This window comes from Oryctolagus cuniculus, chromosome 1, assembly GCF_051225735.1.
Source record: "Oryctolagus cuniculus isolate XC-2025 breed Fujian yellow rabbit chromosome 1, ASM5122573v1, whole genome shotgun sequence".
NCBI classification, from domain to species: domain Eukaryota; kingdom Metazoa; phylum Chordata; class Mammalia; order Lagomorpha; family Leporidae; genus Oryctolagus; species Oryctolagus cuniculus.
Window position 1 is genome coordinate 102,452,705 of NC_142867.1, and position 12,518 is coordinate 102,465,222.

The window sequence follows — 12,518 nt, forward strand, 5'->3', positions numbered from 1 at the left end:
CGAGTGATCCATAATACAGACTTGTGTTACCATCTTTGAAATTCTCGACTCCGATGTTTTTACAAGGCAAACTCTCCATCTACTTCAGATGAACTGATAAAAAGTTTTCTTTTTGTGTCAAAACCCCAGAAAGATTTGTTGAGTGTCAGTTTGAATCTGAATGTCTATTTAGTCACTAATAGGTCCCTTGTGAAAACTTACAGTGGCAATCAAATTTGTGATCCCTATGAAGACTCTCTGGCCCATCATGCCCTCTTTCCCGGAGGATCTCAATCTGTCAGTAAGGAGTTTGTTCTTGTAGCCCAAACTGGAGAAATGTCAGCAGGGACAATGGTGCTCTCTGGGAAATGCCTTCAGCTTGGATCAACAACCACATACCAAATGCTGTGCCAGGTCCCGAGAAAGGAAAAAAATACAGTGTTTTAAGGTAGTTCTAAAGTTGGGTGTTTTGGCCAGAGGCCAGAGGCCAGAGGCAGGGAGAGAATATGCTAGGATAAGAAAAACAGAAAGCGCAGTCTCTAATTCTGGCCACACATTAAAATCACCTAGGGGAGCTCTTAACTCTTGGTCCTTGAGCCCCATATCTTAGAGGTTGTGGATTCTGATTTAGTTGATCTGGAGTAGAGCCTGGGTAGGGCTATATTTTAGAATTGCCTCCAGGAGTTTGTACTTTATAGCCAGGCAGTGAGCTCTCAGGTCATTGGAGTGAAAAAACATTTTACTTCGAATCACAGTGAGATACAAAAGCTTGTGATAACAACATCAGTTTGTTCTCAGAGAGTACACTGAACAATAAAAATCTTTCCCTGAGTTATCTGGATGAAGCCAATCTACTATCTATTTGAATTTGACTGTACAATCTAGAACCTGGCTTAAAAGTAAAAGAAGTTTTGCAGAACCCAGCTCCTTTACAGACTGGCCAGTGTGGCCCGAGTTGTCCCTGTCTGTATGGCTCTGTGCCTTACCATTCTCTTCTGGATCGCCCTCCCTGTTGTCCTCTGTACAATGACTATACTCTGTTCACTTTCCACTTCAAATCTATCCAGAACTCTCAGCAGCTTAGGGAGAGCACAGCTTCCCAGATTGGTCCCAAGGTCACGTTATGCTCAGAGGCTTGCAATTCATAGCTCGGAGGAGATAAGGTATATGGCTTTGTTTATCCAGTGTTTGCTAAACTTTTTAGCCTCAGAACAGTTTTTGTGTTCACAAAAGTAAATAAGTGTGTATAATTAAAATTATTTTTAATTAAAACACTTTTAAACAGGCCATACAATTTGTATATATTAATGGGTACCAAGTGATGTTGTGTTACATGTATACTGTGTTATGTCTAATTGGAGTAAATATGTCTATCTTAAACATCTAACTTTTTATAGTGAAAACATTAAAATCCTGTATGATTGTTAAATACATAGTACCTTACCAATATACTCTTTTATTGTTATTCCACTTGCATTGCACTTCACTGCACAATAGAATTGCTAGTCTTGCTCCTATTGAATTATAACTTAGTACCCATTAATCAACCTTTCCCCTTCCCACCTTTCCTTCCTCCCTTGTTCCCCAGTCTCTGATAACCATTAGACTTTTAACTTCTATGACATCACTCCCCCCCCTTTTTTATATCCTACATGAGTCACATTATACAGAACTTGTCTTTTGTGCTTGACTTGATTCACTTATCATAATCTTCAGTTTCATCCATATTGTGGCCAGTGAGAAAATTTCATCCTTTTTATGACCAAATAGTAGTCTATGTGTGTATGGACCACATTTTCTATCTCAGCTCATCAGCAGATGGACACTTAAGTTGTTTCCATCTCTTGGCCCTAGTCAGTAGTGATGCAATAAACATGGGAGTGGAGATGTCTATTTGACAGAGGGGGAATTTTATTTCCCTGACTGTTTACCCATTGCTGGATCATATGGTAGCTTTATATTTAGTCTGAGGGATATCCATATGGTTTTCCACAATGACTGTACTAATTTACATTCCCACCAATAGTCATTGCCTGCATTTGTTTGTCTTTCATAATGGCCGATCTAACTGGGTGAGGTGATATGTCATTGTGTTTTGCTTTGCATTTCTTGATGATGGTTAATGACATTTAGCATTTTTTTCATGTGCCTGTTGACTATTTGTATGTCTGTCTTTGAGAAATATCTGTAGATCTTCCTATTTATGAATTCGATTATTTGATATTTGTGTTCCTTATATGTTCTGGATATTAACCCTTTGTCAGATATAACTTACAAAATATTTTCTCATTCTGCAGGTTGTCTGTTCACTCTGTTTATTGCTTCCTCTGATGTGCAGAAGATCTTTAGTCTGAAATCCTATTTGTCTATTTTTGCTTCTGTTCTAGGGCTTCGGGGTCTGATCCAAAACGCCCTTGCCTATTCCAATGTCCTGAAACATTCCCTCTATTTTTGATAGTAGTTTCAAAGTTTCAGATCTTATATTTAGGTCTTTAGTACATTTTGAATTATTAAAAGTTATTACATGATGGGAGATAGAGGTCTAGTTTTATTCTTCTGTGTGTTTATATATTCCCAACACCATTGACTGAAAATACTGTCTTCCTTCCAATGCACATTCTTTATCTGTGGATTCATCTTCCCCCTTCCAATTCTGTATTTTTTTTTTGACAGGCAGAGTTAGACAGTGAGAGAGAGAGACAGAGAGAAAGGTCTTCCTTTTCCGTTGGTTCAACCCCGAAATGGCTGCTGTGGCTGGCGCACTGCGCCGATCTGAAGCCAGGAACTTCCTCCTGGTCTCCCATGCGGGTACAGGGACCCAAGCACTTGGGCCGTCCTCCACTGCCCTCCCAGGTCACAGCAGAGAGGTGGACTGGAAGAGGAGCAACCGGGACAGAACTGGCGCCCCAACCAGGACTAGAACCCGGGGTGCCAGCACCGCAGGCGGAGAAAGACTTTTCTAACATGTCACCTGGAGATCATTTTACCCACTGCTCTGTTTGGCAGCCAGTCTCTTGTGTCTCTCTTGAGCAATGACAAGGTGGATTCCCTTTCCTTCAGGAAGAGAAATCCATGGTTTGTTGCCTTTGCCAATAATGCAAATGTTAGAGGACCGAGTGACAAACCTGTTGTCATTGGCATCTTTTACATGAATCACATCAGAAGAACGAGGATGTCTCTCTGTTCATGTACGTTAATTCTTCCCAGCTTGGCATCTCTACTACTATGCACAGGTTATCAGCATCAGACTTGATGAAATCAGCAATCCTGCAGTCTCCAGATCAGTCTTCATGGTGTCACTCACCTTGATGAGGGGATCAGGGTAGCACCAGATAGGGGATTCCTTTGTGCTCACAAAGATCCTTCTCACTTTGCACTACTTTTACTTGCCCTCCTCTGATATAATAGAATGAACAGCAAAGCAACCCTTGGTGTCATAGATCAGATGGAAATTCTCTCCAGTCTTGTCAATGCTAATTATATCCATAAAACCAGCAGGGTAGATGATCAGTTTGGACTTTGCCATCAATCTTAATGAACAGTTGCATGAAAATGTTCTTTACTTCATCCTGTGTCAGCACATACTTAAGCCTGTTTCCTCGGAAAATGGTGAGAAGGAGACATTCTCAGCTTGTGGGGACCGGTGAATAGACCAGGAGCAAGCGGAGCAGTCAGTTTCTTCCACATCCAGTGCTTTCAAGCTGCTGCTCCAGATGCTTCCTGGGACCATGAGCCATGGTTGTGCCATGAATAGGAAGAGCAGCAGTCTGTTTATTTTCTCTGAAACTGCGCACATTCTGGTATTACAGAACTCGATGGTTCCCAGAGCTGAGGTTTGCTGCAGGTCTGCTGTTGATGTGTTTTAGTTGCTTCCACTGTAAAATATACCCCAAGCTTAGATTCATCTCAAATCTGCAGCTGGTGTGTTCTTCAGAATGACCTTGGGAAGCATCAAAAAAGGGACAGGACAGACTACCTCTGCAGGCCCTTTACTGGGGCTAGGGTATGCCCAGGCACCTGGTCTTGTAGCCACCAATGTCATAAAGCTAGATCATATCCAGAGTCCACAACCCACTGAGAACAGTGCAACCTGGGGGACAAGACTGAAGCCCACCCTTGTATGGTCTGTCTGATACTGAGGTAGACTCACAGCCTGAGGCCACTCCTACCTGCTGCTGGTGATACTGACTGGGATATGAGACTCATCAATTGGGACCACAGAATTCCACATGGTTCCAGAGCAAATCTAGAGACTCGATCAATAAGTAGTGACCTGGGGGCAGACACTATTAGAATCTGCCTGAAGTTGAGTTTTACCAGCGTGGTGCTGCCCTGTACAACCCCATGGTTCCTTTTACCTGCCCAAGATTAGAGAAGGAGTGCTAGAGGCAGCCCCTCAGCTGTTCAAGCAGGTACAAGGTGGGTAACACCTGAGTCTTGCACTCACCAGGCTGTTATGGTCTTGTGGGGCACGTGCCATGCCTTGTGGTTGCTGGTGGTAATACACACCAAAGCAAGTCTGTCTTGCCAGAACAGAAGTCTCTGCCTGATACAGGGGCCAGTCTACAGGCTCAGAATCTACAGATACTGGCCCAGGAATGGGGCCTGGTTAGGATCTTCCCAGGGTTGGGATATACCATCCTGGCCCTGAGTCCCAATACTCAGTCTTGTGGTTCCTTGCTATCTGCCCAAAGTTGGTGGTGGAGGGGTAGGAAAGACATTTCCTTGGCCACACAGACCAGCATTTAGCTTGGGTCTCACAGTCAACAGGCCCTATGAAGCCTTGGGTGAGTGTGTTAGTCCCTCTTGATGCTGGTGGTGATACATGCTCGAATGAGTCTGTTGTAGCAGACTGTAGGTCTCTGCCTGATGCTGCAGCAAGTCTAGAGGCTCTATCTGCTTGCAGTGCCCGGGCTTACGGAGTGCTGGGTTTCACGAGAGTGGGCCTGGCTCTGAGCTCCTAGGCAAGGTCCTAAGTGCCCGACTCCACAGAGGCCAGAATCTCCTTTCTGCGGGCACACTGCCAGTGCTCGGTGTGCAGGTAGAGGCTGGGAGGCAGGGGCCGTGGGGCCCTGTCCAGCTGAATTTTATCTTAATCTCAGTGGACTTGGCACTGGGATTCAAGTTTAAGACCCGCACTTGGTTCCCTCTGCCTACTCTGGTGGGCACATCTCTCTCCATGTTGTGCTACTTGGGGCCAGGGGAGGAGAGACTTGAGGACCTTTCCATTCTGCTTTCTTCAGTGTCATTTTTCTTATTATACTAAAGCCAGGTTCTGTGTTCTTTCATCTGGTTTCTGTAGCCCTTGTGATGATGATCTGATGCAGGCAAAGCTGTTTACACTGGTGTCTTGGTAGAGACTGTTGCTAGAGTATCTTATTCAGCCGCCATCTTTCTCCATCATCCTACGTGTTTTTTTTTTTTTTGTTTTTTTTTTTTTTTTAAACAGGCAGAGTGGACAGTGAGAGAGACAGAGAGACAGAGAGAAAGGTCTTCCTTTGCTGTTGGTTCACCTTCCAATGGCCGCTGCGGCTGGCGTGCTGCAGCTGGCGCACCGCGCTGATCCGAAGGCAGGAGCCAGGTGCTTCTCCTGGTCTCCCATGGGGTGCAGGACCCAAGCACTTGGCCCATCCTCCACTGCACTCCCGGGCCACAGCAGAGAGCTGGCCTGGAAGAGGGGCAACCGGGAAAGAATCCAGCGCCCCGACCGGGACTAGAACCCGGTGTGCTGGCACCGCAAGGCGGAGGATTAGTCTATTGAGCCGCGGCGTCGGCTTCCCTGCGTGGTTTTAAACCACTATGTTTGGGAACAGTTTGCTACTCTGCAGTAGAAAATTAACACACCCAGAGGATTTTACATTAGGTTTCAGTTTCCTCATCTGTAAAGTTGTCATTAGAGCACCTTCTTCCTAAGTTTATTAGAACATGTCTGACCTATGGTATGTGATCAATAATTGGCAGTTATTTTTATAAACTCTTCTCCATTCTGATCATTCTTTTTAGTCTCCTAAAGCCTTATTGTAGTTGCACATTCATTATTTACACTTTTATTGTTGTAAAATTCCTTCTTTCATTTCTTTTTTAAAAAATTTATTTATTTGAAAGGCAGAGTTAGAGAGAGAGCACTTCTATCTGATTCACTCCTCAAATGGCCAGATCTGCCATACTTAGGCCAGACCGAAGCCAGGAACCAGGAGTTTCTTAGGGGTTTCACCCATGCGTGCAGGGGCCCAAGGATGTGGGCCATCTTCTGGATGCTTTGCATTGCATTAGTGCTCCCCATGCATTAACAGAGAGCCGGATCAGAAGTGGAGCAGCTGAGGTTTGAACTGGCACCCATATGGGATGCTGGCACTGCAGACAGCGACTTAACCCACTGAATCACAGCAGCGGCTCCATCTCTCATTTCTTCTGTCTCATCTGAAAACACCTAGAATATACTCATCCAAATTCATGGTCTAAGCAGCAACAGGTAGGCCTTTTGAAGGCTTATTTTGTTGTGTCCAGGAAGCCTCTCCTTTGCTGAGCTTGTTGGCCTTCTCTACAGTCATCTGCAGCCGAGGAGGGGCTGGTGTACTTACGCGTGGCCATGCTTTAGAGTCTCTCTGCTGCTTCTCAGCTCGGGTGTCCCATATGCCAGGTACTTGAGGTGGAGATTGCAGAGCATAGTGACAACCTGGAACCAGCGTTACTTCTGAAATACTATAGTCCCCACTGCCCAAGGCAGTCAGAACTCTGTCCCCACCATTGTTATCCCTTGTCTGAATGATCACAATGGCTTCCTGCATAGTCTCCAGGTTCCAAACTTCCCTCTCCCTCAAATCACCCCCAGTATTGCAGTTGGAATAGTCCTCCCTAAGTTTACATTTGACTCTGTCACTTCTCTTCTCTGAACACTTGAACATGATTTAAAAGACCTTGTAAGACCTTGTGTCTGTCTACCCCCTAGTCCTACCTCCCCACAATATCCATTTGCGGTTTTCAAATGTGTTAATCTCTTTCTGGTCTCCTGAGCTTTGCACGTAATTTTCTCTCTGCTTCAGGCACCAAAACATCAGGACCATAAAAACCCCACAGTTCTCTCATTCCAGGCTGGCTGGGGCTGCATAAAATCCCACTATTAACTGATGGATAGCCCGATGGCTATGTCTTCTTGTAACATGGCAGATGACTGGCCTGGGGTAATAGGCGAGGTTTGGGGAGTTACACAGAAATTTGGCTTCTAGGCATTAAAAGGCATGTCCACATTATATCCTGAACTATTGCAATTAGTTGAGGTTAAAAGTCAAGAGCAATTAGAAGTGGAGGAAAAGAAGACTGGGCTAGATTTCTGTGAACTCAGACTACCACCCAGCCCAGACCTTTCCTCTGAACTCCAGACCTGGGAAGCCCATTGCCAACTGGGCATGTCTACTTGCTGGTCCTACAGGCTCTGCAGACTCCACAGGTTTGTAACCAAATCTGTCATGGGCTCTCCCAGGCCTTCCTCCCCTCTGGCACTCGTTCTCTTGGTGAATTGATGGGGCCATGAACCACTAAGCCTCTGAGCCAGCAACCTGGAAGCTACCCTGTGCCTCCCTCTGAACTTGAATCGGTCATTTACCACATCCTGTAGATTTTGCGTGCTAAATGCCTCTTTCTGGCCAGTCCTTCCCTTTCTGTTCATACTATCACTGCCTGGGTTCAGATGATTGACATCACCTTCTGAGTTTCCCCAGAGTTGCTCTGCTTCCAAATGCATATTTGTCTTAAATGCTAATCAACATCTTTGGTAAATACTAAACTGTACTGTCTAAAATTCCTTTATGACTCCTTTGGTCTGTAAAATGGGTTCCCAGATCTTTGCCATTGTCCACAGGGACCTTGAGGAAATACTTCTATTTTCCTCTGCAGCCTCACATTTTTTTTAAAATTTAATTTTCTTATTTGTATCTATCTCATAAATATAACATTAGGAACATAGTAATTCTTCCTACTATACCTGGCCTCCCACCCACTCTCCTCCCTGTTTCTCCTCCCTCTCCTGTTTAGTCTGAGAAAGAAAAAGAAATAGAAAGAAAGAAAAAAAGAAATAGAATAAAAAAACTAAGAGCACTGTTCCTCAACAGTCTATACAAGGGCTGTTCTGTGTTGTTGCTTCTTGAAGGTGATTTTGCTTTTTCCCCCCCTTCCTCTTTGCCCTACTTCCTCTCCCTCTTTCCTTTTGGAAACTTAATTGTCTTGAAAGAAGAACCCAAGGATGAGACATCTTTTGTGGGCTCTTAGACATAACTATAACTTAAGAGACATAATAATATCCTCCATTTAATACATTAAAAGGAAGTGATTCTTGAACAAGTTTTACTATTAAGTCTCATAGTACAACTCTTTGGGGACAGAGGTCCTGCATGGGAAGTAAGTGCATAGTGACTTTATTTAATAAATAACACTCTTATGTATGACATTAGCAATCACCCAAGGCTCTTGACATGAGCTGCCTTGGCTATGAAAACCTTTTGGATCCACTAGCTTGATAAGGCCATAAGCAAAGTGGAAGTTCTTTCTTCCTTTCAGAGAAAAGTACATCCTTCCTTCCACTGTGGTTTCACCTACAGGGGTCCTTTATGTAGGACAATTTTTGCCCAGTGTCTTGGCTTTCCATTTCTGAAATGCTCCCCCTGGGCTTTCCAGCCAGACTGGAGTGACTTAAGGGCTGATTCTGGAGTCAGAGTTCTACTTAAAGTGATTATCATTCTATGAGTCTGCTGTATGGACTGCTTCTCATGTTGGAGCCTTCATGCCTTCTTAATTCTGTCTATTGTTTCCAAACACATGGTCCTATTTATATGATCACTTTAACACTCGATCCTATCTATATGATCACTTTACCACATAATCCTATTGATTTGATCTTTATAACACTTAAGAGTCCTATGGCAAGTTGTTAAGCTGTACCCTTAGAAGTAAGTCCATAGGAAAGTATGTAGAACTATACTGCTTTGTAGTTAAGAACTTCATAAATTTCACAATTACAACTTTGGGATCTTGGTAATTCTTCTCACTGCACCCACCCTCCCACCCACACTCCCATTCCCCCTTACTCTTCCTTTTCTTATTTTCACTCTTATTCTTTTCTAAGATCTATTTTCAATTAACTTAATACATGTGTGGTTAACTCTATGTTAAGTACAGAGTTCAATGATTCATATAGAAGAGAAAAAGATAAGGGAAATGTTATAAAAAAGATAAAAATATAGGATAAAAAGCTGTTCTTTGGGGCTGGTGCTGTGGTGCAGTGGGTTAATGTCCTGGCCTGAAGCACCGGCATCCCATATGGGCACTGGTTCGAGACCTGGCTGCTCCACTTCCAATCCAGCTCTCTGCTATGGCCTGGGAAAGCAGTGGAAGATGGCCCAAGTGCTTGGGCCCCTGCACTTGTGTGGGAGACCCGGAGGAAGCTCCTGGCTTCTGGCTTCGGATCAGCACAGCTCCGGCCGTTGAGGCCAGTTGGGGAGTAAACCAGCAGATAGAAGATCCCCTCTCTGCCTCTCTGCCTCTCCCCTCTCCCTCTCCGCCTCTCCTCTCTCTGTGTAACTCTGACTTTCAAATAAATAAATAAATCTCTACCAAAAAAAGCTGTTCCTCAACAGTCAAGAGAAGGGCTGTTGAAACTCATTGCTTCTCAAAGTATCAATTTCATTTCTACGTGTTGCTTTTTAGGTACTCTATTAGTTATCACAGGTCTGGTAGAACATACAGAATTTATCCCTTTGGGACTGGCTTATTTCACTAAGTGTGATGTTTTCCAGTTTGATCCATTTTGTTGCAAATGACCGGACTTTGTGGTGTTTTTTTCTGCTGTGGAATATCCCATGGTGTACATATCCCATAACTTCTTTATCCAGTCTTCAGTTGACGGGCATTTGAGTTGATTCCATGTCTTTGCTATTGTGAATTGAGCTGCAATGAACATGGGAGTGCAGACAGCTCCTTCATATGTGAAGCCTCACTCTTACCTACACTCCTCTCACACCCGCAGTCCAGCCATGACGAGCTCTGCACTGCAGTGCTGTTCCTGTGAGCACCCCTACCCGCCAATCCTATTGCTATTCCTACCATTTCTGCCTGGAAAGTCCTTTCTTTCCAGTATTCAGCCCACACACATGGCACCTAACATCTTAAGAGAAAGTCTTGAAAGAGTATCTAAGATCTAGTTTAGACACAGAAGCTTGCTGAAGCCTTTCTCGACTGCTTCCCCATCCTATTCCCCCCACCCCCACCCCGCGCCCAGGAGACCACTTACATGGGAGAGTTCTCATGGCAGCTGTGACTGGCTGGCCAGGGGTAGGGGCTGGGAACGAGGCCTGAGCTTGTTAGTGAGGGCACGAACAATGTAATCTGGATGGAAATCGTTGGTGGAGGAGGTGGGGGTCCAGGATGAACTCTGCCTTGGATTTGGCACTGCACTTTGGCCCTTGCCTATGTGAGGCTGGAGGAGAGGAGGCTGGAAGGAATCCCGGTGAGGGCAGCAAAGGAGGCAGGCAGGTCTATGGCCCTGGGGACTGTCTATGCTTCCTGTTTTTGGGTGTGTGGAAATCTCAACGTGACTGTGATGGGACCAGTGAAGAAAAAGTGAGAGACAGGTTGAGTGTGGGCTGCAGAGAGACTTGGAGGAGGGGAGGCCAGGACCGGGGCTGGGTGTCGCCCCTTGAAGACTCTTTGCGGGGGCTAGTTGACATTCAGGCTTGTGCCTCCTACAGTACCCCTCCAGACCCCTACTCTAGATGCCTTGGAGAAGCAAAGGTGTGGGGAAGAGACGCGCCCCCACCCCATCCCACCTCCAGCCACTTGGCCATACTGCAGAGGCCTCAGCCCCATTTCCGCACAACAGGCAGCCCTGTCTTGTGAGCAAATGGGAGACAATTGAGTATAAAGAATAAAGTCTGTGTGAGCATGTGCTCCCGCTGCCGGCTCAGAGGGGATGTGGCGGGTGCCGTGGGCCCTCGGTGGGGGCTGCCCGCGCTCTGTTCCGCTGGGACTCGCTCCTGCAGCGCCCGTGGTGCTGTGCCAAACACGGCATTTTGATTTAACCAGTTCACAAAAGGAGTGAACTTCTCCTGAAAAGTTTCACTTAATTGGAAACATGCATTCTGGCAAAGACGCAAGGAGAAATTCTTGGTACAACGCCAGAGGAAAGGCCAGCCTACCAAGCGCTGGGGGACCGAGGAGGCTGGATGGTGGGAGCCTGGGAATTTAGACCGCTGTAGCACCTGCACGGGGCCCTTGTGCATTCAGGCAGGCAGGTAGGTAGTTGCTGAGTAATGCCACAGATCTGGACAGAAAGGCAGGAGAGAACTTTGTATGCAAAAGAGGCAGGAAGGACTGAGAAAGGGAATAATTTTCCTTAGAGCTGTAGCAACTTTTTTCCTATGAAAAAATGTGACTTGGACGGAGGCCATGGCAGTAACTCCCAACAGACCTTGTATTGTGCTGGGGCAAGTAGGTGATGCACATTGTGTCCACGTGGTGGTAGTGCGGACGGAAGGTGGGTTTCTCTACCACTTACTGACACTTTTCTTAACTTCTCAAGGCCTAGAGATAAGTTGGGGACATAGCTGCCTACCCAGGCAGCTGTGAAGAGGCTCTGAAAAGCTACTTATAAAATGCACCCAGCACAGTTAGGTACACTGCATGTTAAGGATAACCTTGCGGCCAGTGCCGCGGCTCACTAGGCTAATCCTCCACCTGCAGCGCCGGCACACTGGGTTCTAGCCCCGGTCAGGGTGCCGGATTCTGTCGCGGTTGCCCCTCTTCCAGGCCAGCTCTCCACTGTGGCCTGGGAGTGCAGTGGAGGATGGCCCAAGTGGTTGGGCCCTGCACCTGCATGGGAGACCAGGAGAAGCACCTGGCTCCTGGCTTCGGATCAGCGCAATGTGCCGGCTGCAGTGCGCCGGCCGCGGTGGCCATTGGAGGGTGAACCAACGGCAAAAGGAAGACCTTTCTCTCTGTCTCTCTCTCTCTCTCACTGTCCACTCTGCCTGTCAAAAAATAAAAATAAAAAAAATTTAAAAAAAGGGATAACCTTGCAGGTAACTATTTGTAAGATGGTGTTGATCAGCTGGTGAAGGGAGGGGAGAGGCCACCACACCAAGCCTTGGAGTCCCTGGGCCACTGTGTTCAGGAAGCTGTGTGGCCCTCTGTGGGCCTCTGAGGATGCTCGCCGTGGGGCTCCCCGTGTAGCCATGCGTGGCTGTGCCTGTCACCGTTCCTGACCTCACTCTCGGAGCTCTGGCATGCTCTCCAGATGCCTGTCTCTGTCCCCTGGTGATGACTGGACTGCTGTCTGTTCCCAAAGACTTGGGACCTTTAGTCTGCCTTCTCTGACTGCTCCCTTCCTCCTGAAGTTGTAAGAAGCTTCAAGGATCCATTCTGGGGACGCAATTTCTGTTGAAATAGAAGGCTCTGCAGCAGCAGCCTGCCTTTTCCAGTATGACTCCATCCTTGGAGTTGAGAGTCCTGTGGTGATGAAGAGCCAGGCTCGCGGATCTCTGTACCTGTCT

At 46.3% G+C, this 12,518-nt stretch overlaps 1 pseudogene; it reads right to left on the reverse strand.

The window, feature by feature from the left end:
- Positions 1-2,962: 2,962 nt before the first annotated feature.
- Positions 2,963-3,716, reverse strand: LOC127491780 (small ribosomal subunit protein eS4-like; annotated as a pseudogene).
- Positions 3,717-12,518: the final 8,802 nt, after the last annotated feature.